This window comes from Panthera tigris, chromosome D1 (genome assembly GCF_018350195.1).
Source record: "Panthera tigris isolate Pti1 chromosome D1, P.tigris_Pti1_mat1.1, whole genome shotgun sequence".
Lineage (NCBI taxonomy): Eukaryota > Metazoa > Chordata > Mammalia > Carnivora > Felidae > Panthera > Panthera tigris.
This window is the reverse complement of record NC_056669.1, coordinates 4,871,248-4,898,132: the sequence shown is the minus strand read 5'-3', so window position 1 is coordinate 4,898,132 and position 26,885 is coordinate 4,871,248. Positions and strand designations below refer to the sequence as shown.

The following is a 26,885-nucleotide window of genomic DNA, read 5'->3' as shown; positions in this document are numbered from 1 at the left end:
GGTGCTGAGAGAACTGGACAGCAACATGCAGAAGGATGAAACTAGACCACTTTCTTACACCATTCACAAAAAATAAACTCAAAATGGATAAAGGACCTGAATTTGAGACAGAAAACCATCAAAATCCTAGAGGGGAAAGCAGGAAAAGACCTCTCTGACCTCGGCCACAGCAATTTCTTACTTGACAAATCCCCAAAGGCAAGGGAATTCAAAGCAAAAATGAACTATTGGGACCTCATGAAGATAAAAAGGTTCTGCACAGCAAAGGAAACAATCAACAAAACTAAAAGGCAACCAACGGAATAGGAAAAGATATTTGCAAATGACATATTGGACAAAGAGCTAGTGTCCAAAATGTATAAAGAACTCACCAAACTCCACACCTGGAAAGCAAATAATCCAGTGAAGAAATGGGAGAAGACATGAATAGACACTTCTCTAAAGAAGACATCCAGATGGCCAACAGGCACATGAGAAGATGCTCAGCGTCACTCCTCATCAGGGAAATACAAATTAAAACCACACTCAGATATCACCTCACACCAGTCAGAGGGGCTAAAATGAACAAATCAGGAGACTATAGATGCTGGCGAGGATGTGGAGAAATGGGAACCCTCTTGTCCTGTTGGTGGGAATGCAAACTGGTGCAGCCGCTCTGGAAAGCAGTGTGGAGGTTCCTCAAAATATTAAAAATAGATCTCCCCTATGACCCAGCAATAGTACTGCTAGGAATTTACCCAAGGGATATAGGAGTGCTGCTGCATGGGGCACTTGTGCCCCAATGTTTATAGCAGCACTCTCAACAATAGCCAAACTATGGAATGAGCCTAAATGTCCATCAATTGATGAGTGGATAAAGAAATTGTGATTTATATACACAATGGAATACTATGTGGCAATGAGAAAGAATGAAATATGGCCTTTTGTAGCAATGCGGATGGAACTGGAGAGTGTGATGCTAAGTGAAATAAGTCATACAGAGAAAGACAGATACCATATGTTTTCACTCTTATGTGGATCCTGAGAAACTTAACAGAAGACCATGGGGGAGGGGAAGAAAAAAAAGAGGTTAGAGTGGGAGAGAGTCAATGCATAAGAGACTCTTAAAAACTGAGAACAAACTGAGGGTTGATGGGGGTGGGAGGGAGGGGAGGGTGGGTGATGGTATTGAGGAGGGCACCTGTTGGGATGAGCACTGGGTGTTTAATGGAAACCAATTTGACAATAAATTTCACATTTAAAAAAAAATCAAAATTATAAGATTCTGTCTCATACCTGTTAGGATTTTTATCATAAAAAAGACAAGTAATAACAAGTGTTGGTGACAATGCACAGAAAAGGGAAGCTTTGTGCACTGCTGGTAAGAATAAAAATTAATATGCCCACTATGGCAAATAGTATGGAGGATATTCCAAATATTGAAAATAGAACTACCAGGGCACTTGGCTGACTCAGTCAGTGGAGCATCTGACTCTTAATCTCAGAGTCATGAGTCAAGTCCCACATTGGGTGTAGAGATGGCATAAACAAACAGACAAACAAACAAACTTATAAAGAAATACAACTACAATATGATGCAGCAAACCCACTCTGGTTGTACAATCAAAGGAAACAAAATCCCTACCTCAAAGAGATTATCTGCCCCTACATGTTCATTTCAGCATTATGCAAAATAGCCAAGACATGGAAAAAAACAAAGTATCCACCAACAGATGAAACGATAAAGAAGATGCGATATATATATGGATACAGATATATATATATGGATATATATATGATATATATATGGATATATATGGATATATACCATATGAATATTATATATATATATATATATATATATATATATAAAATACAATGAGTTATTATTCAGCCATAACAAAGAAAATCCTACCATATGTGACAACATGGATAGACCTTGAGAGCATTATGCTTAGTGAAATAAGTCAGAGAGAGAAAGACAATTCTTGTATAATATCACTTATTTATGAATCTAAAAAAAGTCAAATTCACTCATAGAAACCAAGAGTAAATTGGTGATTGTCAAAGGCTAAGGATGGGAAGATGTTGCCCAAAGCAGACAAACCTTCAATTATAAGATGACTAATTCTGGGGTTTGTGCAGCATTGTGACCATGGTTAACAATACCATACTGTGTACCTGAGAGTTGCTAAGAGAGTATTTTTTCCACCACCCCCCACCCCACATACACAAACAGGTAACAATGAGAGGTGTTCGATGTGTTGACCAACCTTACTGTGGTAATTATTTCACAATATATATGTGTACCAAATCATCACATTGTACATCTTGAACTTACATAATGTTATTTGTCAATTATATCTCAATAAAGCAAGAAAGAAAACTCAGGTCAAGCATCTACTTCCTTATACAGCCTTTCTGGGATGCTTTTCACACCCAGTGAGAGTTGACTCAGTTCTGCTGTTCCAACCATACTATGCATATGTTCTAATAATAATCCTGATAACATTTTATTACCCCTATTTACTTGTATGCCTATTATCCACCAAGAGATTATAAGCTCTTTCAGGACAGGGACTATTTTATTCATCTCTACACCTATTGTGACTAAAATACAGCTTGACATAATTAGATTATAAGTGGGAAAAATTAGATTATAAATGGGAAGTGAATAAATAAACTTTGCTTCTCCAATAAATATTCAAACTGAAAAAAAAATTGATCTAGGAAATTTGGCTCAAACTTCTCAAGCATGCTTTAGAAATTCTATTTGAGCTGACAAAAAGGTATAACTTTTTTAAAAAACCAAGAGGGAAACACTGTTTGTAACATATCCTGAGGTCACTATGCCTACATATGTAATGCCCTTAAAGTCTGAGGCAATGAACACAACAAAAAAAATATGTTTATTCTCTTGTGAAAAATAACTCTTTACACAGATGACTTATATGTTTTACATGGGAATAACTCCTCACTTTTAAGGAATTTTCCATTTAGTAGGGTGCTCATTAAAAACTCAGATTCCTAAAGCCCATGCCAAGCAAGCCCTACTGGATCTAAGTCTCTGAGCAGGTGCAACTTTTACAATGTTCCCAGATGTGTCCTGACATTTGACCATGGCTTCTCTACCCCTGGTTTATTGTTGGAGGTCAAGGTTCTACTCCTGGGGGCTGGGGTTCTTTTCCCCTCTTTCCTGACAGTTCTTAGAACTGGAGATTTTCTCCTCTGATGCAAACCTAATGGCCCAATTATACATGACTTTCTGAACCCCAAATCTTATTATTGCAAAGTACATTTTTGCTTCGAAAATTACTTCAAAGTGGCAGATAACCCAAACATTGACCAGTTTATCTGATTAAGATCTAAGCCTTCTGATTACATCACACCTGTCATTTTCCCTCTGCACTAGCAGCATCCAATTTGCTTCAAGGCACAGACCTGTGGGCTTGAATCTGCTCAAACCTAACAGCAGAGTTGCAGAAAATATACATGTATGTCATTATCTGGTGATTAATAACAGTAAGTGGATCAATATAAGATTTTGTGGTAGTAAGTTATATGTAGTACCTACTGGATGTGGGAGAACTTTTCTTATAAATCAAAGCAATACTATTATTGTATTTTTGGAAAGTTTATAACAATGTAGAGGTTAATTAACAATTAGTGATCCTCATAGATTCCAGTTTACCAAGATATTATTTTATTCTCTTAGCAATGGAGCTATAAAGCCCTCCAAATCAATAGAATAGAAACCCCAGAACTAGACCCACAAACATATGGCCAACTCATCTTTGACAAAGCAGGAAAGAACATCCAATGGAAAAAAGACAGTCTCTTTAACAAATGGTGCTGGGAGAACTGTACAGAAACATGCAGAAGGTTGAAACTAGACCACTTTCTCACACCATTCACAAAAATAAATTCAAAATGGATAAAGGACCTGAATGTGAGACAGGAAACCATCAAAACCCTAGAGGAGAAAGCAGGAAAAGACCTCTCTGACCTCAGCCATAGCAATCTCTTACTTGACACATCCCCAAAGGCAAGGGAATTCAAAGCAAAAATGAACTACTGGGACCTTATGAAGATAAAAAGCTTCTGCACAGCAAAGGAAACAACCAACAAAACTAAAAGGCAACCAACGGAATGGGAAAAGATATTTGCAAATGACATATCGGACAAAGGGCTAGTATCCAAAATCTATAAAGAGCTCACCAAACTCCACACCTGAAAAACAAATAACCCAGTGAAGAAATGGGCAGAAAACATGAATAGACACTTCTCTAAAGAAGACATCCGGATGGCCAACAGGCACATGAAAAGATGTTCAACGTCGCTCCTTATCAGGGAAATACAAATCAAAACCACACTCAGATATCACCTCACGCCAGCCAGAGTGGCCAAAATGAAGAAATCAGGAGACTATAGATGCTGGCGAGGATGTGGGGAAACGGGAACCCTCTTGCACTGTTGGTGGGAACGCAAATTGGTGCAGCCGCTCTGGAAAGCAGTGTGGAGGTTCCTCAGAAAATTAAAAATAGACCTACCCTATGACCCAGCAATAGCACTGCTAGGAATTTACCCAAGGGATACAGGAGTACTGATGCATAGGGGCACTTGTACCCCAATGTTTATAGCAGCACTCTCCACAATAGCCAAATTATGGAAAGAGCCTAAATGTCCATCAACTGATGAGTGGATAAAGAAATTGTGGTTTATATACACAATGGAATACTACGTGGCAATGAGAAAAAATGAAATATGGCCTTTTGTAGCAATGTGGATGGAACTGGAGAGTGTGATGCTAAGTGAAATAAGCCACACAGAGAAAGACAGATACCATATGGTTTCACTCTTATGTGGATCCTGAGAAACGTAACAGAAACCCATGGGGGAGGGGAAGAAAAAAAAAAAAAAGAGGTTAGAGTGGGAGAGAGCCAAAGCATAAGAGACTCTTAAAAAACGAGAACAAACTGAGGGTTGATGGGGGTGGGAGGGAGGGGAGGGTGGGTGATGGGTATTGAGGAGGGCACCTTTTGGGATGAGCACTGGGTGTTGTATGGAAACCAATTGGACAATAAACTTCATATATTGAAAAAAAAAATAAAAAAAAAATAAAGCCCTCCAAATCAGACAATAGATTATGCTACAATTTTATTGTTGGTCTCATGGAACTTTTCCAACAATCTATGAAGTATTCTGAAGGTGTTAAAATTACATCCATTTGAACAACAGAAAGTATATGGGTTTCGATTTATATCTATCATGAGTCAAATGTTCAAACAATAGCCTTTTCTGAGATTAGTGCCACAACTGCAAAATAATCCATAACCAATGCAGCCTAACAGAAAATTCCTTACATTATTTTCTTATCAGAGAAGTAGGCTCTGCTTTGAGGGGGGCTGGGTGTTTTTATCTGCCTTTTCACTAATTTTACTAGGAAATAAATGTATAGTTTATTCCACATATAAATTCACAAAGCCATATAACCAAAGAGCAAGAAGGGACTTAAGTCAACCTCCTTGTTCAAGGTTAGTGGCAAAAATGGGACTATAAGCAGATCTGCTCTTCCTACTGTTCCATAAATCCAATTCAGTTTATTTAACACATGAATATTAGATACCAACTTTGTATAAAGGAAACATCTTTTGAAGCATAATTTTGTAAAGAACAATTGTCCCAAAATATCTGCCACAAATCTCTACTTCAATATGACACCATCTCTTGATAAAGTTTTTGTTAAAACAAAATGTATATCCAGTAGCAATAACATAATCTGAAAAGAGAAATTCTTTGTCCGCCCATGACTCATTCATTTGTCCAATCAATTATCAAGTATATAGCAAGAGTCTTACCATGTCAGGCACAACTAAGTCTAAGGGTAAGTAGATCAACAAGAGATGGATCCTACCCTTGAGGAATTTACTGGCTAGTGGGGAGAGACAGAGATATCAACTAATGGCTAACAGCATACAAATTAGGATCAAGGCAAGGAAATGTGGAAACAGTGGTTTAACATTTAGCCTGAAGGAAGTCAATAAGATAACATTTGTGATGGACTTGGAAGTACACCTGGTCATCTTTCTTTAAGGTATGAGTGCAATTAATGGGACGCTATCTCTGCTATGCTTGGAGTTACCAACCATCAGGTACTGTAACAGAAAGTTCATTCATTCTGAATCTCTCAGATTCTCTTCTCTTTCATACATCAAAACAGCAGTGAGTTTCAGCTTTGCCCTAACCCTGTTTCCAAGTGGAGATTTAAAACCTAGCATCAGCAGGCTGTGTTGGAAGCATGGTACTGGGGGTTCAGAAGTTATCTCAAGGAGTAAGGCAGCATCTACTCACAGCCGTAAAGATTCTGAGGATGGAAGAACATATTCCCCAGCATTATGCTCAGAGAAGGGGCCAGGACTCTGAGGATCAATGCTCTGTCATTCCCTCACCTATGCATATTCATAAGGCATAAGGCAGTCCCAGAGTGGTGAGGTCAAGGCAGGTTTTTACAGAGTTCCTGTCACCTCAGGGGTTAGTGATTATGGAGTTCTCGCTGTGAAGAGAAACTTTTTAGGAATAATAGCAAAAACTGGCCAGAAGACTGTAGGAGGCTGTGCTCCTGCAGAGGAAACTTTTCCCAAAGGCCCTATGAGGACAGCTTAGGGTTCAGTTGAGATGATGTCTTGCCCTAATGGGCCCAGTTTTCAAGCTTCCCTGAGCCAGCTTTTCAGTTCACCTGCCCAGTTGCTTACAGGAGAGCTAGCTAGCTGCATTAGGACTAGTTCCAGGGTTTGCCACATCACAGGAACAGAGCACTCTCATTGCTTCTTGCTACAACTCAGAACTATTTCTGATCCCATGTCTCACTATGGCAATAAGAGTTGTCACCTTCTCCAGCACCATTATGCACCAGAAATGAAATCATAATTCAACCTTTCTTCCTGAAATAACCACAGATTCTTTTATGCAAATTTATCCAATCACTTTCAAGAACACTTGGATGCCATCACTAAGAGAAACTGGCTTCCATAAATCAAATGAAAGTCTCTATTCACCTTTTCTGCAGACCTCCTTAACACAACTTCTGTCTCTAAGCAGCATAACACAATGGTTGAAAGTGCTTCCTTTAGAGCCATATTCCTTGAGTTTACAATATTCTGGCTCCACCACTTACTACCTGTGTAAATTTAAATGTCCTGTGCCAACTCATTTGGAAAATAGATGTTACAACAGCTCCTGCTTCATGGGGTTGTTTTGGTACCTACAAAATAGATAAAGCATTTAGATCAGAGTCAGCATGATATAACTGCTAGTGATTATTATTATTTTAGTAAGAGCAACTAGAAGCTGTTTTCATAAGAGAGGGAAAACTGTCTGATAGGATGCTGTATTACAAAAAAGATTAAAAAATTGAAAAACAAACAACATTCAAGACATCTCAGAGGAAAGAGTTACTATAAAGATATGAATGTATTTGAACTTCCAACATGTATTTATTGAAGCCCTGTTTAAAAAAAAAAAAGGGGGGCGCCTGGGTGGCTCAGTCGGTTAAGCGTTGGACTTCGGCTCAGGTCATGATCTCAGGGTCCGTGAGTTCGAGCCCCGCGTCGGGCTCTGGGCTGACTGCTCAGAGCCTGGAGCCTGTTTCAGATTCTGTGTCTCCCTCTCTCTCTGGCCCTCCCCCGTTCATGCTTTGTCTCTCTCTGTCTCAAAAATAAATAAACATTAAAAAAAAAAATAAAAATAAAAAAATAAACAAAACAAAACAAAACAAAACAGGGATATAGTCACAAACAGACCACAATCTCTGCCCTCATGGAGCTAATACTCAATGGGGGAATTGGGGAACAGATAATTTACCAAAAACATAAGCAAAATGATATAATATATGAGCTCGGGATGAGTATTATGGAAAAAAATAAATGGGCATGATAATTCAAAGTTAGAAAAGAAGGTGTAATTTAGTTAGGGTGGTTGCGAAAGCCTTATTGACAAGATAGTATTTGCTCCAGGACCAGAAGGAGGGAAGGCTACAATCCATGCGTATAGCTGAGGAAATATTTCCAAGTTGCTTGCAAAGTTTGTGAGATAAAAACTTGGTGTGTTTGAAAAACAGCAAAGAGGTCAATATAGGTGGAGCAGAGTAAGAGAAGGAGAAACTGGTAGAAGATAAGGTCAAAGACTAGCAAGGATGGGGGCAGATAATATAAGATCTCATTAGCCATGGGGTAATGACTTTGGGTTTTACTCTGAGAGAGCTGGAAGACAAGCATAATTGTGACTCGAAGAGTCACAAAGTCATACTTCAGTTTTTAAAGGACAATTTTGGCTTCTGTATTAAAATAATAATAATAATAATAATAATAATAATAAAATTATGAGTTAAAGAGGGAGAAAGCAGGATACCAATGAGAAGGTGGCTACAATGTTCCAGATGAAGAATGATGGTATCTTGGACCTGGGTGGTAATTTCAGAGAGGATGAAAAGGAGTCTGATTTAGATATATTTTAAAGGCAAGGCCAACAGTACCTGCTGACATACTTGATATGAGGGTAGGGTATAAAACAAAGTGGGGACTCAAAAAACACTCCAAAATTTTAAAACCCAAGACCTGAAAAAATAGAATTTATATTTATTATGGGAAGAGGACTGTGGAATGAGAAGGTTGTAAGAGGATCACAATTTTGGTTTTGAATATAATGTGTTTGAGACGTTTCTTAGACATACCAGCAAAGGCATCAAGTGGAGAAATAGGAGACAGGAATTCAGGGGGAGGTCTGGGCTGGTGATTTAAATTTGAGGATCATCAGGGGAAAAGGTATTTAGGAGAGTGATAAGGGCAAAAAGAAGAGATGTAAGGATTGAGACATGGAGCCTCCAATATTTAGGGTTTGGGGAAACAACAGAAACCAGCAAGAAAACACTGAGGAAGAAGAGACTTGATCGATGTGGTATATTGCAAACTAAGTGAAGAAGATGTATCAAGGAAAGTGTCTTAGTTCTGGTTAGTATAACAGAATACCACACATGAGTGGCTTATAAACAATACAAATGTATTTCTCAAAGTTCTGGAGTCTGCAAGTCCAAGATCAGGGAGCATTATGGTCAGGTTCTGGTGAGAACTCTCTTCTGGGGTGCAGATTTTTCTTTGTATTCTCTTGTGGCAGAAGCAGAAAAAGGAAGCAGGCTCTCTCATGACTCATTACAAGGGCACTAATCCCATCTCTCAGGATATCATCCTCATGATAGCATCTAATCCTAACTACTCCCCGAATGTCCCACCTCCTAAAACCATCATAATGGGGAGTAGAGTTTTAACGTATAAATTTAGGGCATGATACAAACATTTACTCCCCAACAGTGAACATTTGCACTGATCTAAATATTATTCATAGGTCAAGTAAGATGAAGACAAAGAATAAAGAAAGAAGTCTAGTATTGCCCAAGGGGCTTAGCAATATGGAGGTGTTAGGTGAGCTTGAAAAAAAGAAGCCTGATTTGAGTAGCTTCTTGAGGTCATGGATGAGAGAAACTGGAAATAATGAATGTATCCCCGGTTTTGGCAGAAAAGGGAACAGAAACATGGAATGGTATCTAAGAATGAGGAATGGGATCAAGAGAGGTATATTTTTCTTAGGGGAAAAGCAATAACATGTTTATATGCTTTGGGGGATGATGCAGTCAAGAGGGGGAAATTGACATGCCAAGGAGGTGAGAGTGGCCAACATCCTAAGGAAGGGGGAAGGAACTGAATCTAGTGAATCTAATGGGATCTAATGTAAGGCTGGGGGAGCTGGCTTCAGGCAGGAGCATGGACAATTCCTCTCTAGGAGCAGCAAGATATATCTGCTAACTAATTCTGCTTTTTCATGCAATAGGGAACAAAGGAATCTGCTGAGATGAAGGATCAAGACTGATGTATTAGAGACTTGAGGAGTGAAGGAAAGCTACGGAGCAGTCATGTAGGGGAGTAGACCAGGAAATACAGTAGGATGGCAGGGTGGCACTACTACCCATTTAATATTAGCACTTAGGGATTTCAATGAGACCAAGCAGCTGGAAAAGGTGGGGAAGGAAGAGGCAGAGAGTGAAGAGTTGGAGGGTTTGGTGAACAGTATAAAAACCCTGGTAAGGATTTTATACTCCAACCTACAAGATAAAGGGAAGCTAATCCTGTTTGTCAAGCAGGGCAGTGGCATAATTTAATGTGGCTTGTTAGAAAATTCTGGTCGGTAAGAACATGATGGGCTAAAAGTTTTTAGTGGAGACATGGGCTTTGTGGTATCTAAAACTCCTCCTTACAACCAAGAAAATATATAGTTTGCTCTGTAAAACTAACCCAGTAAATAAAAGATTTCCCAAAAGAATATTGTTGAAAACTCCAAGTCAGTCATGAGGCCCCACTAAACTTTGTAACTAAATGGCTTTCTTAATTTTCCTAGTTTCTCATAAATATAGACCACGTGTTCTGGCACAAATCTGCTCTTGCCCTGCCTCAAGGTTAGCAGAAAGAAAATATTCTCCTATGACTGCTTGTTAAAAAGAAAAGAGCAAAGAAAATTCATTTGAGATAAACCAACTATTTCTCATGATGGAAAATCTGCATGATTATTTTGGACTTAATGTATTGCATTTGTTTCTGGCTGACTTTGCCTAAATTAGCGAAGCCTTTTAAATGACCAAATACTGCACATTTCACTTATTCACATACACACACGTGTACAAACACACACACACACACACACACACACACACACACACACACACACACAGCATGATAGTGAATAGGATATAACATAAATGCACTAGGGACATAAAAGTTTAATTTTCCTGTAAAATAGAAAATAACTGCTTCGGGAACAGTTTTCCATTTGATAACTTTGCAAGCAAATTTATGTTGACATCTATTTATTAACTATTTTTAGAAATACTATTTTTAATGATAACTCTAAATACAAATGTGATTATGGTTCAGAAAGAGGGAAACATTTTTTTTCTCTTTGGCAAATTAATCATGCCGAAAACTGAAAGGATATCAGTTTTGCAAATTCCATGAGACAACATTGTTGATATCTGAACCATCATTTCAGTGAAAGTAGAGTCATGGAGGCTGTATCCTTGACTCAAAATCATGTACCATTGTTGGAGGGAACCCCAGAAACTCTCCTTCAACATGGTGATTGTCATCTGGGAACTGTACTTCTTTTTTTATTGATGAAAAGGAATGTTCAAACTATCTTTATCATGACTCCAGGATCTGACTTTTGTAGTCCAGCTCAGTTCTAAAATGGTCTTAAGTCATTTGTCTCAGGTTACTTATCTTAGTCCTGAATACCCAAATAAAAGACACCACACATTAATTCTTTGATCATTAAAGAAAATAGGTCTACAAGAATGATATATACCAAACTTTACTAGCTAAGATAGTAAGCTTATCTCTTCCAAGTTACTAAAAGATTAATGCTTTCATTCAGCTTAATGGTCAACATGATATATGATGGGTTCCTAGAGAAAGAACAGTAATTTATGCTTGGATATTCAGGATATTTCTTTGTTTTAATCACCAGTCATTATAAGCATGTTACTGTCTATTGATTTATTCTAGAATATTTTTTGTTTTTTTATGTTTTATATTATTTTTTTATGTTTTACACTATATTCGAGAGAGAGAGAGACAGAGCATGAGTAGGGGAAGGGCAGAGAGAGGGAGACAAAAAATCTGAAGCCAGCCCCAGGCTCCCAGCTGTCAGCACAGAGGCTGATATGGGGCTTGAACTCACAAGCAGTGAGATCATGACCCGAGCCAAAGTCAGACACTTTAACAAATTGAGCCCCCCAGACACCCCTAGACTTATTTTAAACTTGCAAATTAATATCAGACTCCAAAAGTACCAATTATTATGTAAGCCTTTATCTCATTCACAAGGTACATTTATTTTAAACAAAATTTATTTTGATAAAATGCTCTGGTCTTCTGTTTTCAGGAGCTACATAGAAGTAGAGAACCAACAGCTTCCTCGTACACAACTTAAGAACCTGATGCCAATTTAAAACAACAATTACATGGCCACTTGATCAACATCCATAAGCTCAGGGCAGTGGTTTGGAAATGCCAAATGAAACGAGAGCTCAACACGTTTAAGTGGTCACACCGTGACCTATCAGTATTTCCATCTACATGTCCAAATGACAACTATTAACAGCTACTTTCCTGTCAATTTAATGACTGCACAACTTGCATGAATGCAAATACAACATACTCTTTAAAGCACAGCTCATTCTCAAATATAAAATCTATGGAGAAAAATTCTAATTTCCATTTTAAACAATCAGCTGCACTCAAAGAGAGAATGATATTCTCCTAACTATAAGTAACTGACTTTCAAAGTCTACGATGGTTTTTCACCAATAGAGCTCAGGCGTGTTATCAAGAACACATGGTAAAGTCTTACAACAAGGGCAAAGACCTTTTCCTCTATATTTTAGGATAAAATAATGGCTATTGCCTTGACATGATGAATTCATTGTATAATTCTGACCTCTTAAAAAGGAAACAAACTTTCTTAGTATTCTTAGTGGCTAAATTTTGCAAAGGGAAAAATACATTTAGATAAATCTAAGAAATCTAAGGATTATCTAAGAAATTGCAGCAGGAAAAAAAAAAAAAAAAGGACATGACATTCAAATTCAAACTGTTCCTGAAATGTGACACCAGCTTTACAGGTAACATTACTTATATGTCAGGCTGAGTATGGCTTTTCCCCATTCATCTTGGGGACAGTGTGTTAGATGAAAGTAAGTGGGCTTTGGAGCCCATGGGAACCAAGTTATCAAAATGACAGCACTTACTAGTACTGTGATCTCAGAAACATGACCCACTCTCTTTTGAGCCTCAGATTTTTCAAATGAGAGTAAGCATACTTACCTCACCTGGAGGTTATGATGTGCATGATGCTAAGGATGTAATTCCAGTGCCAGCCAGGAACATGGAGTATAGAGGTAGAGGGCAGATGCAAGCCTATACCAATAAATAAATAGAGTTATAACTTGGGCTAAGGGCAAACTGGGATTAGCACTGGGTGAGCAAATAATGGGACAAGGACATACAGGAAAGAAAAAAAAACCCATGTGAGTAGTGACTAGGTACTACAGACAGAAACCTGTTATTGAATGGATTTTCCCCCAAAATCCATACTTTGAAGTCCTAACTACCCATGTGACTGTACTTGGATACCAGCTCTTGAAAGGTAAACTGGAGGTTGAGTGAGCTTATTTGGGGGGAGGGACCCTAATCTGATAACTGGTGTCCCATAAGAAGAGAGTGGACACCTACATACACAGAAGGAAGACTACGTCAAGACAGTGGGAAGGAGGTCATCCACCAGCCACGGAGAGAGGAGACCCACCCTGCCCACACCTTGATCTAAAGTATGAGAAAATAAATAAATCAATTTCGTTGCTTAAGCCACCTAGTCTGTGGTACTCTGTGATGGCGGACCCAACAAACTAATACGAAATCCCAACACTTACTCAGCAAGTGGTGTCTGAGCCTTTGTAGGAGTTAGGCACTGTTGTAGAGGCGTAAGGAAACAGCCCTAAACAAAGCTAGTTTGGTATTTGGACCCCATAGAGCTGACATTCTGGCAGGGACTGCAGTAGGCAACAGACAGCAAGGAAGTAAGAAAAACAGACGATGCCCACGGCCAGGAAGAAAAAGAATGCGGGGAAGGGAGATCAGGTGTTTGGGTTGGAGAAGGAGCAGTATTGTTTTAGATAGAGAGCTAGCAGAGGCTCCACTGAGCAGGTGACGTCAGAGTAAAGATATGACAGAAATGAGGAGTATGTCATCTGGGCACATGGGAGAACATTCCGGACAGAGAGAGGCAAAGCCAGCGCAAAGGCCTGAAGCAGGAGTGTGTGCCTGACATGCTCAGGGAGCAGAGAGGGGGCCGGTGTGGCCGCAGCCCAGTAAACAAGGGGAGGGGGAGAGGAGAAGCCTTCAGGGAGGTAGCAGAGGCTGGGGAGGGTAGCACCTGTGTGGTGCGCAGATGGAGTCAGGCGTCTGGAGACATGAAGAGCTGGGGGCAGAGCTTAGAGACCTGGAGGCCCCAGCTGCTTGTAGATAGAAGCCTGAGGCTGGCTGCGATCGCCCCAGAGTAAGGACGGGCGGAAAGCTGATGGCAGGTGGGAAGAAGATGAGGACAGACCAACACAGACACTGGTGAGCAGCGGCCCGGGCGGTGGGAGAAGGAAGGAATTTTTAAACAAAGGGAGTGATTACGTGTGTCTGTAAAATGGTGCCACGTAGTCTGCAAACTGGGCGTTGAGACTTCACCGTGAGCTTCAGCGAGGTGAGTGTCGTTCCTTAATGAGATGAGAACTAGAGCCCAGTGGGAGAGGAAGCCGGCTCAGACTCAGCTGACAGAGGGAAGATCTGCAGGTGCTGGCACGTGCAACGCTAGGACGTAGGAAGACAAACAGGTGGTGGTGGATGGGAAGCGATTGCCCCCCGTGGGCCGGGAGAATCAGCCGCAGGTGCACAGGATGGCCGTCCCGAGGAAACCCCCAGGTGTGCAGGAGAGAGTGAAACGGTGCGGGAGCCGCGTTAGCGAGATGGCTTCCTCCCTTAGGAACACGGCTCAACTGGGGCAACGGGACACCAGCCAGAGCCGTGGGGACAGATGTAGCAAGGTGGGCGGCTGTGGGGTTGCTGGGACTGTGTGTGATTGGCAAACACCGTGAAGATGCCCTACGTTCTCTCTGCCTGTAGGACGGGATCACGGCCGGGATTTCAAAAGCGATGCACATGAGAAACAGAGCATCGGGCCCTCCACAGGGACCCCCGTGTTGTCCTCTTAGAGCAGACATTCCCACCTCCTTCTTGCCCCCGTCATCTTCGTGATGCCTGGCAATCCCTCATCTGCTCTCCATTTCTATGATTTTGTCCCCTCGAGAGTATTACACAAGTGGAATCGAAAAGCGTGTGACCCTTTCAGGATTCGCTTTCTCCCCTCTGGACATAATTCCCTGGAGATTCGGTCCTGCTGCAGTGTCTATCAGCAGTGCATGCCCTGGCACCGCTCACCGGTGAGCAGCCCACCGCACGGGGCTAGCACGGTTTGGCTGTCTCCCTATGGAAGGACACATTGTACTAGGCTGCACAATGGCCCTCAAAGAAATCAAGCCCTGATACCTGGGATCTAACTCCCATCAATGGGATCTAGTTAAGGATCTTGAGTCCTGGGTTGTCTGAGTGAGCCCTACATGGAATCACGAGCATCCTTAGAGAAGCAAAGGGAGACTTGACAAAAGAGGAGGCACTGTGTCCATGGAGACAGACTGGGGTGATGTGGGCACAAGCCAAGGGAGGTTGGTGGCCACCGGGAGCTACCAGAGGGAAGGGATACACTGTTCCCTGGAGCCCTGGGATCTCCAGAGGGAGTACAGCCCTGCTGACACCTTAGTCTCCGTGAAATGAATTTTGGGTTCCTGGCCTCCAGAACCGTGAGAGAATACGGTTTTGTTCTCATAAGCCACCAACTTTGTGGTAAACGAGCAGGTGTGCACACAACAGGTCCCCATTCCCATCTCCCTCGGACCTTGGAGTCTTCCTTCCCTGAGAAAGTCAGGGAAGCTCTGGCATTTCAACCTAGTTGACTGAAGGCAGCCACTGAGTCATTATTATGACCATTCTCAGTTCTCAAGGCAACATGTTAAATCACATTTCCTGCAAGAGGAACCCTGTATCCATGTCTGGCCTATCGTACGCCACTCTCTTTTGTTTAATACTCTGTAAATCCACACCCATACTTGTTCCCCAGTCTCCTACCAGTGTGAAGTGGTAATACCCTGCTACTCCCCTGCATGGGCACCTAATCCTGTATGGACCTGATCCCATACTTCCATTTGGAGTACACTGGCATTCCGTTATTTTCCAGGAAGTAAACACAGATAGCAGACGTGGAGGCTGAAGATCACTGCTCTCTGTCACGACGGTATTGTCTTAGGTGAAGCCATTGAAACCTTTTCTTGAGGGGTCCTGGGGGTGGGGTAAGACTATTTCCCTCAGACGGTGGGGGAGCTGCTTCTCCTGGCAACAAAACACAAGATAATCCACTCATGAGGCCCTATGTTTCGCCCTTGCTTTCAATCTATCCTATTTCCTGCATATACCCCAGATACCCAAAACTGACCCTGAACAATCTCTGTAACTGCCCCCCATGGCCACAGTGACGACTCCACCTGCAATCCTCCAACGTGCTGTCCTCCATCACTCCACACCAGCACCAGTGGTAACATGAGCAAATGTGAAATCGCCTCTTGCCACCAATGATCAATATTCTCTTCTGCCAACAAGGAAGCTACTTATTTGTATGTCCACCAGAGAGCAGAGTAGTCCAGTCTGAGAGTCCCATCTTGAGGCAGTTTCCTGAGGCCACTCCAGGTACAAATTACCATTTGTGCATAACTGCGACAGGAGACAGACTGCACACCCTAAAGCAGTGAGTGGAGAGCACTGCAAGGGTAAGGGAACCTCCAGGAGATGGCGGAGAGGGCAAAGCGGCCATGCTAAGCAAAGGCAAGATGTTTCCACTAAGAAGAAAGTGCAAGGAAAAGTGGCTCCTGATCCTGTGAGATTTATCTAGAGACGAGGGTCATGTGGGGAGATGTGATACAAAGGAAAAAGACTACAATAGCACCCCACCCAACCCTGTTATCCATGGGGATATGTCCAGAGACCCCAGGTGGGTACCTGAAACTACAGATAGTACAAATACTGTAGTGGCCATGAGGGGTGCAGGCAGCATGCTCCCACAACACTGATGAAGGGGTACAAGTTGCCAATTAAGGGGGCAGGCAGCATACTCCCACATCGCCGATGAAGGGGTGCAGGACGCCCATACGCAGTTGCAGTCAGCACACCCCACTACGCCGATGGAAGGATACAAGACACCGATGTGGGGGTGCAGGCAGCAAATCCCTTCATTGCTGATGAAGGGGTGCTGGTGGCTCTCCCCCACATAGCCCATGAAGGGGCAGAGACGGCTCACTCCTCCATGGCCCATGTAGGTGTGACATCACTACACAGCCCATGAAGGGGCTCAGGTGGCTTACCCCTCCATGGCCCATGACGGGGCACAAGTGGGACACCCTTACATGGCCAATGGTGGGAATGCAAGCATGACACCACTTCATCACAGATGAAGGGATTGCAAGTGTGACACCCCTCCATCGCTGATGGGGGAGTGCAAGAGCGTCCATCGCCGATGGAAGGGTGTAAGGAATTGAAATGAGGCTGTTAGAAAGGACAAGAATATGATTCATGGACTGTAAGAGCTGTTAGGGATGTGGTGATGACAGTTATTAGTAGGGCTCAGCCATTGGCATACGATCTTAAGATCTTAATACCAAAACTATGCAACCAACTCCTAACTTAATACTGGGTTAATTTAACAATAGAAGCAATAATGCTAGTATGAGTAACAAGAAATTGTTCTCCTTGCACAAGGTTATATCAGAGCAGACAACCTGATAGTTAACACTAAGATAAAAATAACCTATGAACTAAATATCAAACCAATTTTTGACCCAACACAGGTATACAATCAAGGAAATATTAAAAGAAGCAAAAGGGACTCAACAAACACAATCCTGACTGTTTACCAAAATCATCACCTCTAGCATTTCTAGTATTAGAGGCACTGCCTGCCCAGTGACATTCATTAAACAGCTGTGATATCCTGACCTTGCAAAGGTAGCATAATCACTTGTTCCCTAAATAGTGACTCCTATGAATGGCCACATGAGGGTTTTACTGTCTCTTCCAATCGGTGAAATGGACCTTCCCATGAAGAGGCCCGAAGAGACTACACCAATACAACCAATAGGGACAACAAATCTTCCCTGGGCCAACAATATAGATTGGGGTGACTTCAGAGAATAAAATCACCTCCGAGTGATTTAGATTTAGACTTACCAGTCAAAAGTACAACATCACTTATTGATGCAAATTACTTGATCAATGCTGTATGTAGTATACATGTACCCTGTCGGAGTTTCCTTTGGGGGTGGGTGGTTGCTTTCTCCACATTTAGGGCAGGGTTATTAAATGGTGGTGGTGGTGGTGGTGGTGGTGGTGGTGGTGGTATTTTCTCCTCTTCTATAAAGAGTCTCAAGGCGACCATTTTGTGGGAGCCAAGTGGTAGCTGGGCTTCTCCTGGGATCCCTCCCTGCTTCGGGTTCCCTGTCAGGCTCCTAGCAGTGGCCTACTGGAAAAATAAGAGAAGGTGTCAGAAGATACTCGGGTAACCCAAGATGATAATGACGAGCCCATTGAAATACCATCAGAAGACAATGGGACAGTGCTGCTGTCCACAGTTACAGCCCAGTTTCTGGGAGCTTGTGGGATGTGCTATAGGAATCCAGTGGCTCAGTGGATGAGAGGTGTCAGCTGGTAGAAGAAATTCTGCATGTCTGTAATAATGGCTGGGGAAATCTGGTGTATGTGTTCAACTATCCCAAAGATAACAAAAGAAAAATGGACTAGACAGAAGCCTGCTCCTTCAGCAGTCAAAGTGAAAAGAGCCATTCAGGAAACGTCTGATTTAAGAGTGGCAACACACACACACACACACAAATAAAATAATAAAAAAATAATAAGAGTGGCAACACTCCTCCATCATAGTTGGGGGGTGCAAGCATGACACCCCTCCATCGCCGATGCGGGTATGTAGGATGGTACCCCTCCATCCTTGAAGGGGGGGGTGCAAGCATGACCTATCCCTACCCTAACCCTAACCCTAACAGATGCCTGGTTCTTATGCTGTGAAAGTTTAAAAAGGCATTCAGGAAACTTCTGATTTAATTAGCGACATCACTACTCCATTGCCGATGGGGGGGGGGGGGGGTGTAAGCATGACACCACTCCATCGCCGCTGGGGAGTGCAGGATGACCTACCCCTACTCCTACCCCTTATCCTAATCCTAACCCTTACCCTTAACAGATGTCTGCTTCCTCAGCTGTGAAAGTGAAAAGAGCCATTCAGATAATATCAGATTTAACAGTGCCATCACTACTCCATCGCTGATGGGGGTGCCAATGTGACACCCCTGCATCACCAATAGAGTGCAACAGCGACACCCCTCCATCACCCATGGGGGGTGCAAGTGTGACACCCCTGCATCACCAATGAATGGGTGCAATTGTGACACTGTGCATCGCAGATGAAAGGGTGCAAGCTTTACACCCCTGCATCGCCGATGAAGGGGTGCTAGTGTGACACCAATGCATTGCCGATGAAGAGGTGCAAGCGTGACACCTAATGCCATTAGTCTCAAACTATTCCAGAACAGAGGAAACTAAGCTTTCAAATTCATTATAGGAGACCACCATTACCCTGATAACAAGACCAGTAAGGACACTACACAAAAGGAGAACTACAGGCCCATATCTTTGATGAACACAGATGGGAAAACCCTCAACAAAATATTAGCAAACCAAACCAAAACAACATTTAAAAACATCATTCACCATGATTGAGTGGGATTTCTTCCAAGGATGCAAGGGTGATTCGGTATTCACAAATCAATGTGATACATCACGTCAGTAAGAGACAGGATAAAAATAAAACTGTATGGTCATTTCAACAGATTTACCTGACACCTGTCAAAATGGCTATTATCAAAAACAAAACAAAAAACAAAACAAAACAAAAACAAAATCAAAGTGTCGCCTGGGTGGTTCAGTTGGTTAAGCATCCAACTCTTGATATCAGTTCATGTCATGGTCTCATGGTTATGGAATGAAGCCCTGCACCGGGCTCCATGGAGCCTGCTTAGTATTCTCTCTTCCTCTCTCACTACCCCTTCCCCTTCTTGTTCTCACTCTCTCAAAATAAATAATAAAAACATCTTTATTTATTTATTTTTTAATAAAAACATTTTTAAAAAGACAAGTAATTGTTGGGGAGGATGTGGAGAAAAAGGATCCCTCATTACACACTCACTGTTAGGAATGCAAACTGGCACAGCCACCGTGTAAGACAGTATGGAGTTTCCTCAAAAAGGTACAAATAAAAGTACCCTATGATCCAATAATCCCACTATCGAGTGCCCAAAGAATACAAAAACACTAATTCAAAAAGATATATGCACCCTTATGTTTATTGCAGCATTATTTAAAATAGCCAAGATATGGAAACAATCCAAGTATCCATCTGTAGACAAATGGATAAAGTATAGGATGGAATATCACTCAGCCATAAAAAAATGAAATCTTGCCATTTGCAACACGGATGGACCCATAGGGCATAAAGTTAAGTGAAAGAAGTCAGAGAAAGAAATACCATACGATTTCACTCATACATGGAATTTAAGAAACAAAATAAATGAACATAGATGAGAAGAGAAACAAAACAGAGAGTGTGGTCGCCAGAGGGGAGGTGGATGGGGGGAGGGGTAAAACAGGTGAAGGGAATTAAGAGAACACTTACCATGGTGAGCACCGAGTAATATATAGCAATGCTGAATCACTGTACACCTGACACTAATCTAACACTAAGTAAATTACACTTGAATAAAAAACATAAATGATACAAACTGAAGCAGAGAGAAGAAAACCACCTCGGTGACCCGTGAGAGAGTATCAAGCGATCTAACACATGTCAATGGGAGCATCAGGAGAACAAAGATGCAGGCAGCTTCCATTCAAAAACAGGGCTCAGATGGAGACCTATACCTTGAGATGAAATTTGTGAAATGATTTAAGTCTTCATTTTAAGTTTAACAAAAAGAGTGAAGTAAAGCCAAAGCCAGCAGAAAGAAGGAAACTATAATGGAAGTCAATTAAACAGCAAACACAATAGGGAAAGATGTTTAAGTTGATTCTTTGAAAAAGTTTACACTAATATGCCACCAGCTTAGCAAGTTAGCAGTCTAAAGGGAATATTACAAACTAAAACACATCACTACAGTCCATAGACATTAAAAATAATTTTATGAACAGTTGTTTAATACGTTTGACAAGTTTTTTTTTTAGGTCAATACATTCCTGGAATGAAACAAATTACCAAAACTGACCAGGAAGAAATGTAAAGTCTGAAGAGATTTTTTATGTATTAAAGTAACTGAATCCATAATTCAAAAGCATCCCACAAAGAAAATTCCATGCCAAGAGGATTTTACTGGTGAATTTTGGCCATAATTTAAGGAATTTGATCAAAAAGGATGCTACACCAACTCATTCATGAAAAAATATTCCCAACTCATTTTAAGAAGGCAGCATCATTCCAACACAAAACCAAGCAAAGACATTACAAGAAACAGACACTATAGACCACTACTGCTGAGGAACATATACACAAACATTCTCAACAAAATATTCAGAAAGTTAAATCTCGCAATCAGATGAAGTTTGATCCTGGAATGCAATATTGGTTTAACATCTAAAAATTAACTCAGTTCACCACATTAAGAGATAAAGGAGTAAGACCACAGAATGATTTCAGTAGATGCATAAAAACTTCAAAAAATATCAACACACACTTAGGACAACTCTCAGAAAACCTGTTAAAGTGTACCCACAAAAAAAACCTACAGCTATCATAATGGTGAAAAGACTGTGCCCCCTAAAATTGGGAACAAGGAAAATAGGTCTGTTCTGGCCAGTTGTATTTAACATCTCACTAGAGGTCATAGCTAATGCAATAAAAAGAGAAGTACATCCAAGTCACAAAAGTTAGCAAGAGCTAAAACTTTATTTATAAGTTATGATAACTGTTTATGCAAAAACTCCTAAGCAATTTACCAGAAACAGAACAAAACCTGACTAGATCTAATAATCAAATTTAGCAACACTGCATGATAGAAGGTCAACAGAGAAAAATCCATTTTTTCTATAATATCAGCAATCAATAGTTGAAAAATGAAACTTAATATCATTTAAAATAGCATCAAAAAAAGAAAACACTCAGAAAATTTTCAAGAGGTAGAAGAAGCGTCACTGAAAATTATATCCCATCACTAGAGAAGATCTAAATGAAGAGATCTCTTCTGCTCATGGATTGGAGGATTCAATGTTAAGAGGTCAGTTTCTTCTCCAATTGACCTGCAGATCTAAAACAATCTCAAAAAGTACAGCAAGATTTTATTGTAGAAAATGACAAGATGAATTTAAGTTTTATAGGGAGAGACAGGTGACCTAAAGCAGCCAAAACAGTTTTGGAAATCATAGTTTTGACATAACGACCAATAGACCAACAGAATAACAAGCCATGAAGTAGACCCACACATACAAAATAAAGTTCCAAAAAGAAGTTGCCGGACAATTTAATGTGGAAAGGACAATTAACAAGCAATGCAGGGACAACCAGGTATTTCTATAGAACAGAAGTGAACTTTGAATTCATAGATTACTTCCTACACAAGAGTTAGACCAAGATGGATCAAAGACCATCCACAGAGATTCTAGAAAACATAGGAACATAACTCCATGATCTTGAGAAAAAGATTTCTTAGCCAAGAAGCAAAGAGACATAATCACTAAAGTTGTAAAATGTTAAAATATACCTCATCAAAAAACTGTAACATATACACCTATCTATGCATTAAAGGACACCAGTAAAAAAATAAAAGGGTAAGGCATTAACTGGAAAAGAAAGTCATAGCACATATACCTGACAAAGGACTTACATCTGTGGTATATAAACAAATAGCACATATGAATAAAAAGACAAAAAAAGAAATGAACAAAAGACCTGAAGGCCACTTCGCAAAGGAAGATCTAGGACCAACAACATCATATGTGGGCAGACATGTGGAGCCATTCACCTCTCACATCACCAGTGGATGTGTGGAAAATGAACAGCAGTAACCTTCTGTAGGACCAGAGAGTCACTCGAAAATGAAGATCTGTATCCAAAACCAGTCTTGTATAAGAAAGGAATAAAGGTGCTGTGTCCAAATAGCTCAAAGCTGAGAACAACTCAAATGTCCAAGAAATGGTAAATAAATTATGTTCACAGACTGAAATACCTTTTGGCAATTAGATCAGGAGCTGGGTGGCTCCGTGAGTTGAGCATCTGACTCCTGATTTTGGCTCAGGTCATGATCTCCTGAGATTGAGCCCTGCATCAGACTCCGCTCTGACAGCAAGAAACCTGCTTGGGATTCTCTCTCTGCCCCTCCCCCACTTGTGCTCGCTTACCCTCAAAATAAACTTTTAAGTGGAAAAAAACATGCTGTTCCCACTTGTAAGATTTCAGGTCGTCTTGAGCAGAGATTCCTATGCAGAGAGTGCACCAGATCCTAGGCTCCTCGTCACAGCAAGTCACCCTTACTGAGCACTATGTACCAGGCACTATTCTAAGTGCCTCAGGTAGATTAACCACCCAATATTGATAAATAGTCTCTGTAACATTCACTTTCCTTTTACAGATGGAGACAGCTGACCCACACATTCACACTGAGGGCCTCACCTAGGAGTCCCTTAATGAAGGCATTCAGTTAGTGACAGTGATCGTAGTTACTCGCAGGACATGGCTTTGCCACTGGCAGGGTGATGTCACACTTTGTATTATACATCAGGTTCCTGAATGAAGGCTATGGACTTACAGCCGATCAAGCCCAGAGTGAAACACAGGTTTTGTGGAGCCCATGCTGTGTGGATCCCCTAGGGAGAGGGACGTGGCGGGATCCCGTGCTTGGTGAGGAAGGTTCCTCCTTGCCTGGGGACCCCACAGGACATGTTCAGGCTATAATGAGTTCTCCCACAACCCCACCTAGCCCCGTGAGGCACAAACCCTACACAGCAGGCTGTCATGGAAGGAATTCAGGAGAACCCTCATGTCTGGGAACATTGGTATGTAAATTTCCCATTTTTCTTTGGAAATAAATTATGGACAGAACTCATTATTTTTTTAATGTTTATTTATTTTTGAGAGAGAGAGAGAGAGAGAGAGAGAGAGAGCCAGCAGGGGAGGGGCAGAGAGAGAGAGAGAGGGAGACACAAAATCCGAAGCAGGCTCCAGGCTCTGAGCTGTCAGCACAGATCCCAATGCAGAGCTTGAACCCAGAAGCTGTGAGATCATGACCTGAGCCAAAGTTGGACACTCAACCGACTGAGACACCCAGGCGCCCCATGAGAGTCCATTATTTTTAAGCATATCAATGTCTGTGTCCATTGCTACATGTGACCGAAATTAAGAACCACAATGGTTTAGGGTCCCTGCCTGTGTAGATGTAGGACAGGATTGCTTTCTAGATTTCTGCTGGACATTGGGGGAAACTTGCTGTGCTATCATACATGCATGGAGAGCTTCAGTTGCCTATAATATGCCTTTGTGCAAAGGAGAAGGAAGGATTCCTTCCCCTGGGCAGAGGAAGCCCCATACACCTGTGCACTGGCCTGGCGAGTGGAAAAGGGCTTGGATTCCATCTCCCACCTGTCGCACTGACAAGGCATCCTAGAGCTGCAGGTCAGTTTCCCAACCACACGTGACAGCCTTTACAGAGGCCACAGATTTCCACCCGAGGGGAGCTAATAAAAGACATCAGAATTCCGTCTTCCATGTAGAGCTTGGCTATGGCAAGCAAGCCTCTTTGAAACTGTACTTTGGATGAAAACCCTATTCAGACAACAAAAATCCACCCCCAGCTAATGGTTAAGGGGTTGTTGCTGTGTGGAGGACATTACTGATATGTAACTGTCTCGGCTCCAAGGGTCACAACACTTCATCCCTTCATGTGGAAGATCAAGGTAACACCAAGCCCAGGCAGAGGGCTGGGCCTTGGTTTTGTGGGGTTCTCAGAAGTGTGATGGCTTAGCTCCGTCACCTTCTGCCCTCATTCTCACGCACAAGACTCCAATTTGATCCTGCTCATGTTCCCTGGTTCGGCTAAGTCAGTTAAAGACACACTTCTTAAAACAACTCTGAGGGGACAAGAGAGACTCAGTACGCATAGGTCTGTGGCCACGCAGCTCATCAATCCAAACTCAAATGCAGGGCTTTCAACTGCACATCTGTTTTCTTCCCACATATTCCTGCATGGGATCCAAGCCAGGAAGACACCCCAAATGTCAACAACACTTAAGTGTGGTATTGCTGCCTCTAAACCCAAAACATGCCTCCAGCAAATCCAAGTTAAGAAGATCCACTTCATGCATGCCAGGCTGGCAAAAGTTAAGTCAAATAACAAATTACGATAGGTGTAAAACCGGTTCCTCAAGATACCCATGTCTTCATCCCCAAACGGGAGGGGTGGGAGTAGGTCCTGCATGTGGTGAGGGGGAAGGAAGTGCACAGATGGAATTACTGTGCCCACCATAATCCCAGGGTCCTGTAGAACAGAAGGGGGAGACTGAAGGGGACAGAGAGGCCCAGTGAAGATTCTACCTGTGGGTACCTGCAGGCTTTGGAGGAGGAAAGGCCACATGCCAAAAAATACAGGTGGCTTCTAGAAGCAGGGAAAGGCCAGGAAATGAATCACCCCCTAGAGCCTTGAGAAAAGAATGTGGCCCTGTGAACACCTTTACTTTTAGCGCAGAGGGACCTCATTTCAAGCTTGTGACCAACAGAGCTGGAAGAGAAGTTTGTGGAGTTTTTAAGCTGCTATGAAGGTGGTACTGTATTCCAGCAGCAACAGGACATGACTGCACACAGAACCTTCCTAGGCTCCCTGGTGCTGGATGCTATGGGAACAGGAGATCCCAGACAGCGTGATGGAGATGGCAGGGGAGCAGCAGGGGGACTTCCTGGAGCCAGTGGTGTTGGATGCCAGCAACAGGAGAGACTGGCTGTCAGAGGTCCACTGCCAGCCAAGCCACCACACAGCACCAGGAGAAAGGTGGGCTGTGGGTTCGCTGCAGCTGGAAACAGAAGCAGGTCTGGGGCACTGTGGCAGCCACACTGAGGGCCTTGGACCTTGTTCCCAGGCAGTAGGGAGTGGGTAGGGGGTTAGCCAGGTCATCCTCAGGGTCCTCAAATCTGCCTTGGGGAGCCCACCCTGGCTGCACTGCAGGGAGCAGATGGGGGGGATGCTGGCAGCAGGCAGACCACAGAGGAGGCCACCACAGCATCCAAGCAGAAGGGGACAGGCGAGTACAGATGTCGGCAGAGGACGAGACTCACGGACAGACCAAGGGGACAGTTGTGGTAGCTGCTCACAAGGGCTTTGGGTTGGCAGAGGAATGAAAGGGGCAGGTGGGGTCTTGTTTAAGGTTCTTGGCACATCCCTTTTACCACAGTTGCTTCACCTGGTCATACCCAGAGTCTCTTAAAAGCTGTTCTATACTCCTTAAAGCTGCTGCATATCCCTGTCCCTAGAGGCACATGTGACAGGGCACAGGGGTTGTCATTTACCATCTGCAGAGTGAGGCACCAGTGAGGGAAGAGGTATGTTAATTATGAGGAGCACAGGTGAGGGAGAAAATGACCACCATCTGCTCTGGTGCTTTGGGGGAAGGGGCAGGACAAGGACGGGGACATGGACTTGGTGACCCCGATTTAGTTGGAAGATGAGCAGTCTCGAGGATGGAGCTTAAGGGATCCCGGTGTCCTTGGCAATGCCCTTACACTGTCAGCTTGTAAGGGCATGGGCCTGGAAGAGCCACATTTGGCCTGCTCACTGAGCGGCTTTTTGGGTGTTGAGTTTAGTAAGTTCTTTATAGATTTTGGATACTAGCTCTTTGTCTGATATGTCATTTGCAAATATCTTCTCCCATTCAGTCGGTTGCCTTTTAGTTTTGTTGATTGTTTCCTTTGCAGTGCAGAAGCTTTTTACCTTCATGACATCCCAATAGTTCATTTTTGCTTTTAATCCCCTTGCCTTTGGAGATGTGTCAAGTAAGAAATTGCTGCGGCTGAGGTCAAAGAGGTTGTTGCCTGTTTTCTCCTCTAGGGTTTTGATG

At 42.3% G+C, this 26,885-nt stretch overlaps 1 long non-coding RNA gene across 3 annotated transcripts in view; it reads right to left on the bottom strand.

Annotated features, from left to right (window-relative positions):
- The window catches only part of LOC122231142, a 103,714-nt gene that overhangs the window by 59,126 nt on the left and 17,703 nt on the right, over positions 1-26,885 (bottom strand). For 2 of the 3 annotated variants that reach the window (XR_006208296.1, XR_006208297.1), the window contains exons 2-5: positions 17,958-18,249; positions 15,881-16,070; positions 14,262-14,438; positions 12,906-12,998 (exon numbers count right to left, since the gene is read on the bottom strand). This is a non-coding gene — a long non-coding RNA (uncharacterized LOC122231142). Of the gene's footprint in view, positions 1-7,034; positions 7,241-12,905; positions 12,999-14,261; positions 14,439-15,880; positions 16,071-17,957; positions 18,250-26,885 lie in introns of all 3 variants that reach the window. The other variant, XR_006208298.1, reaches the window with a different exon arrangement.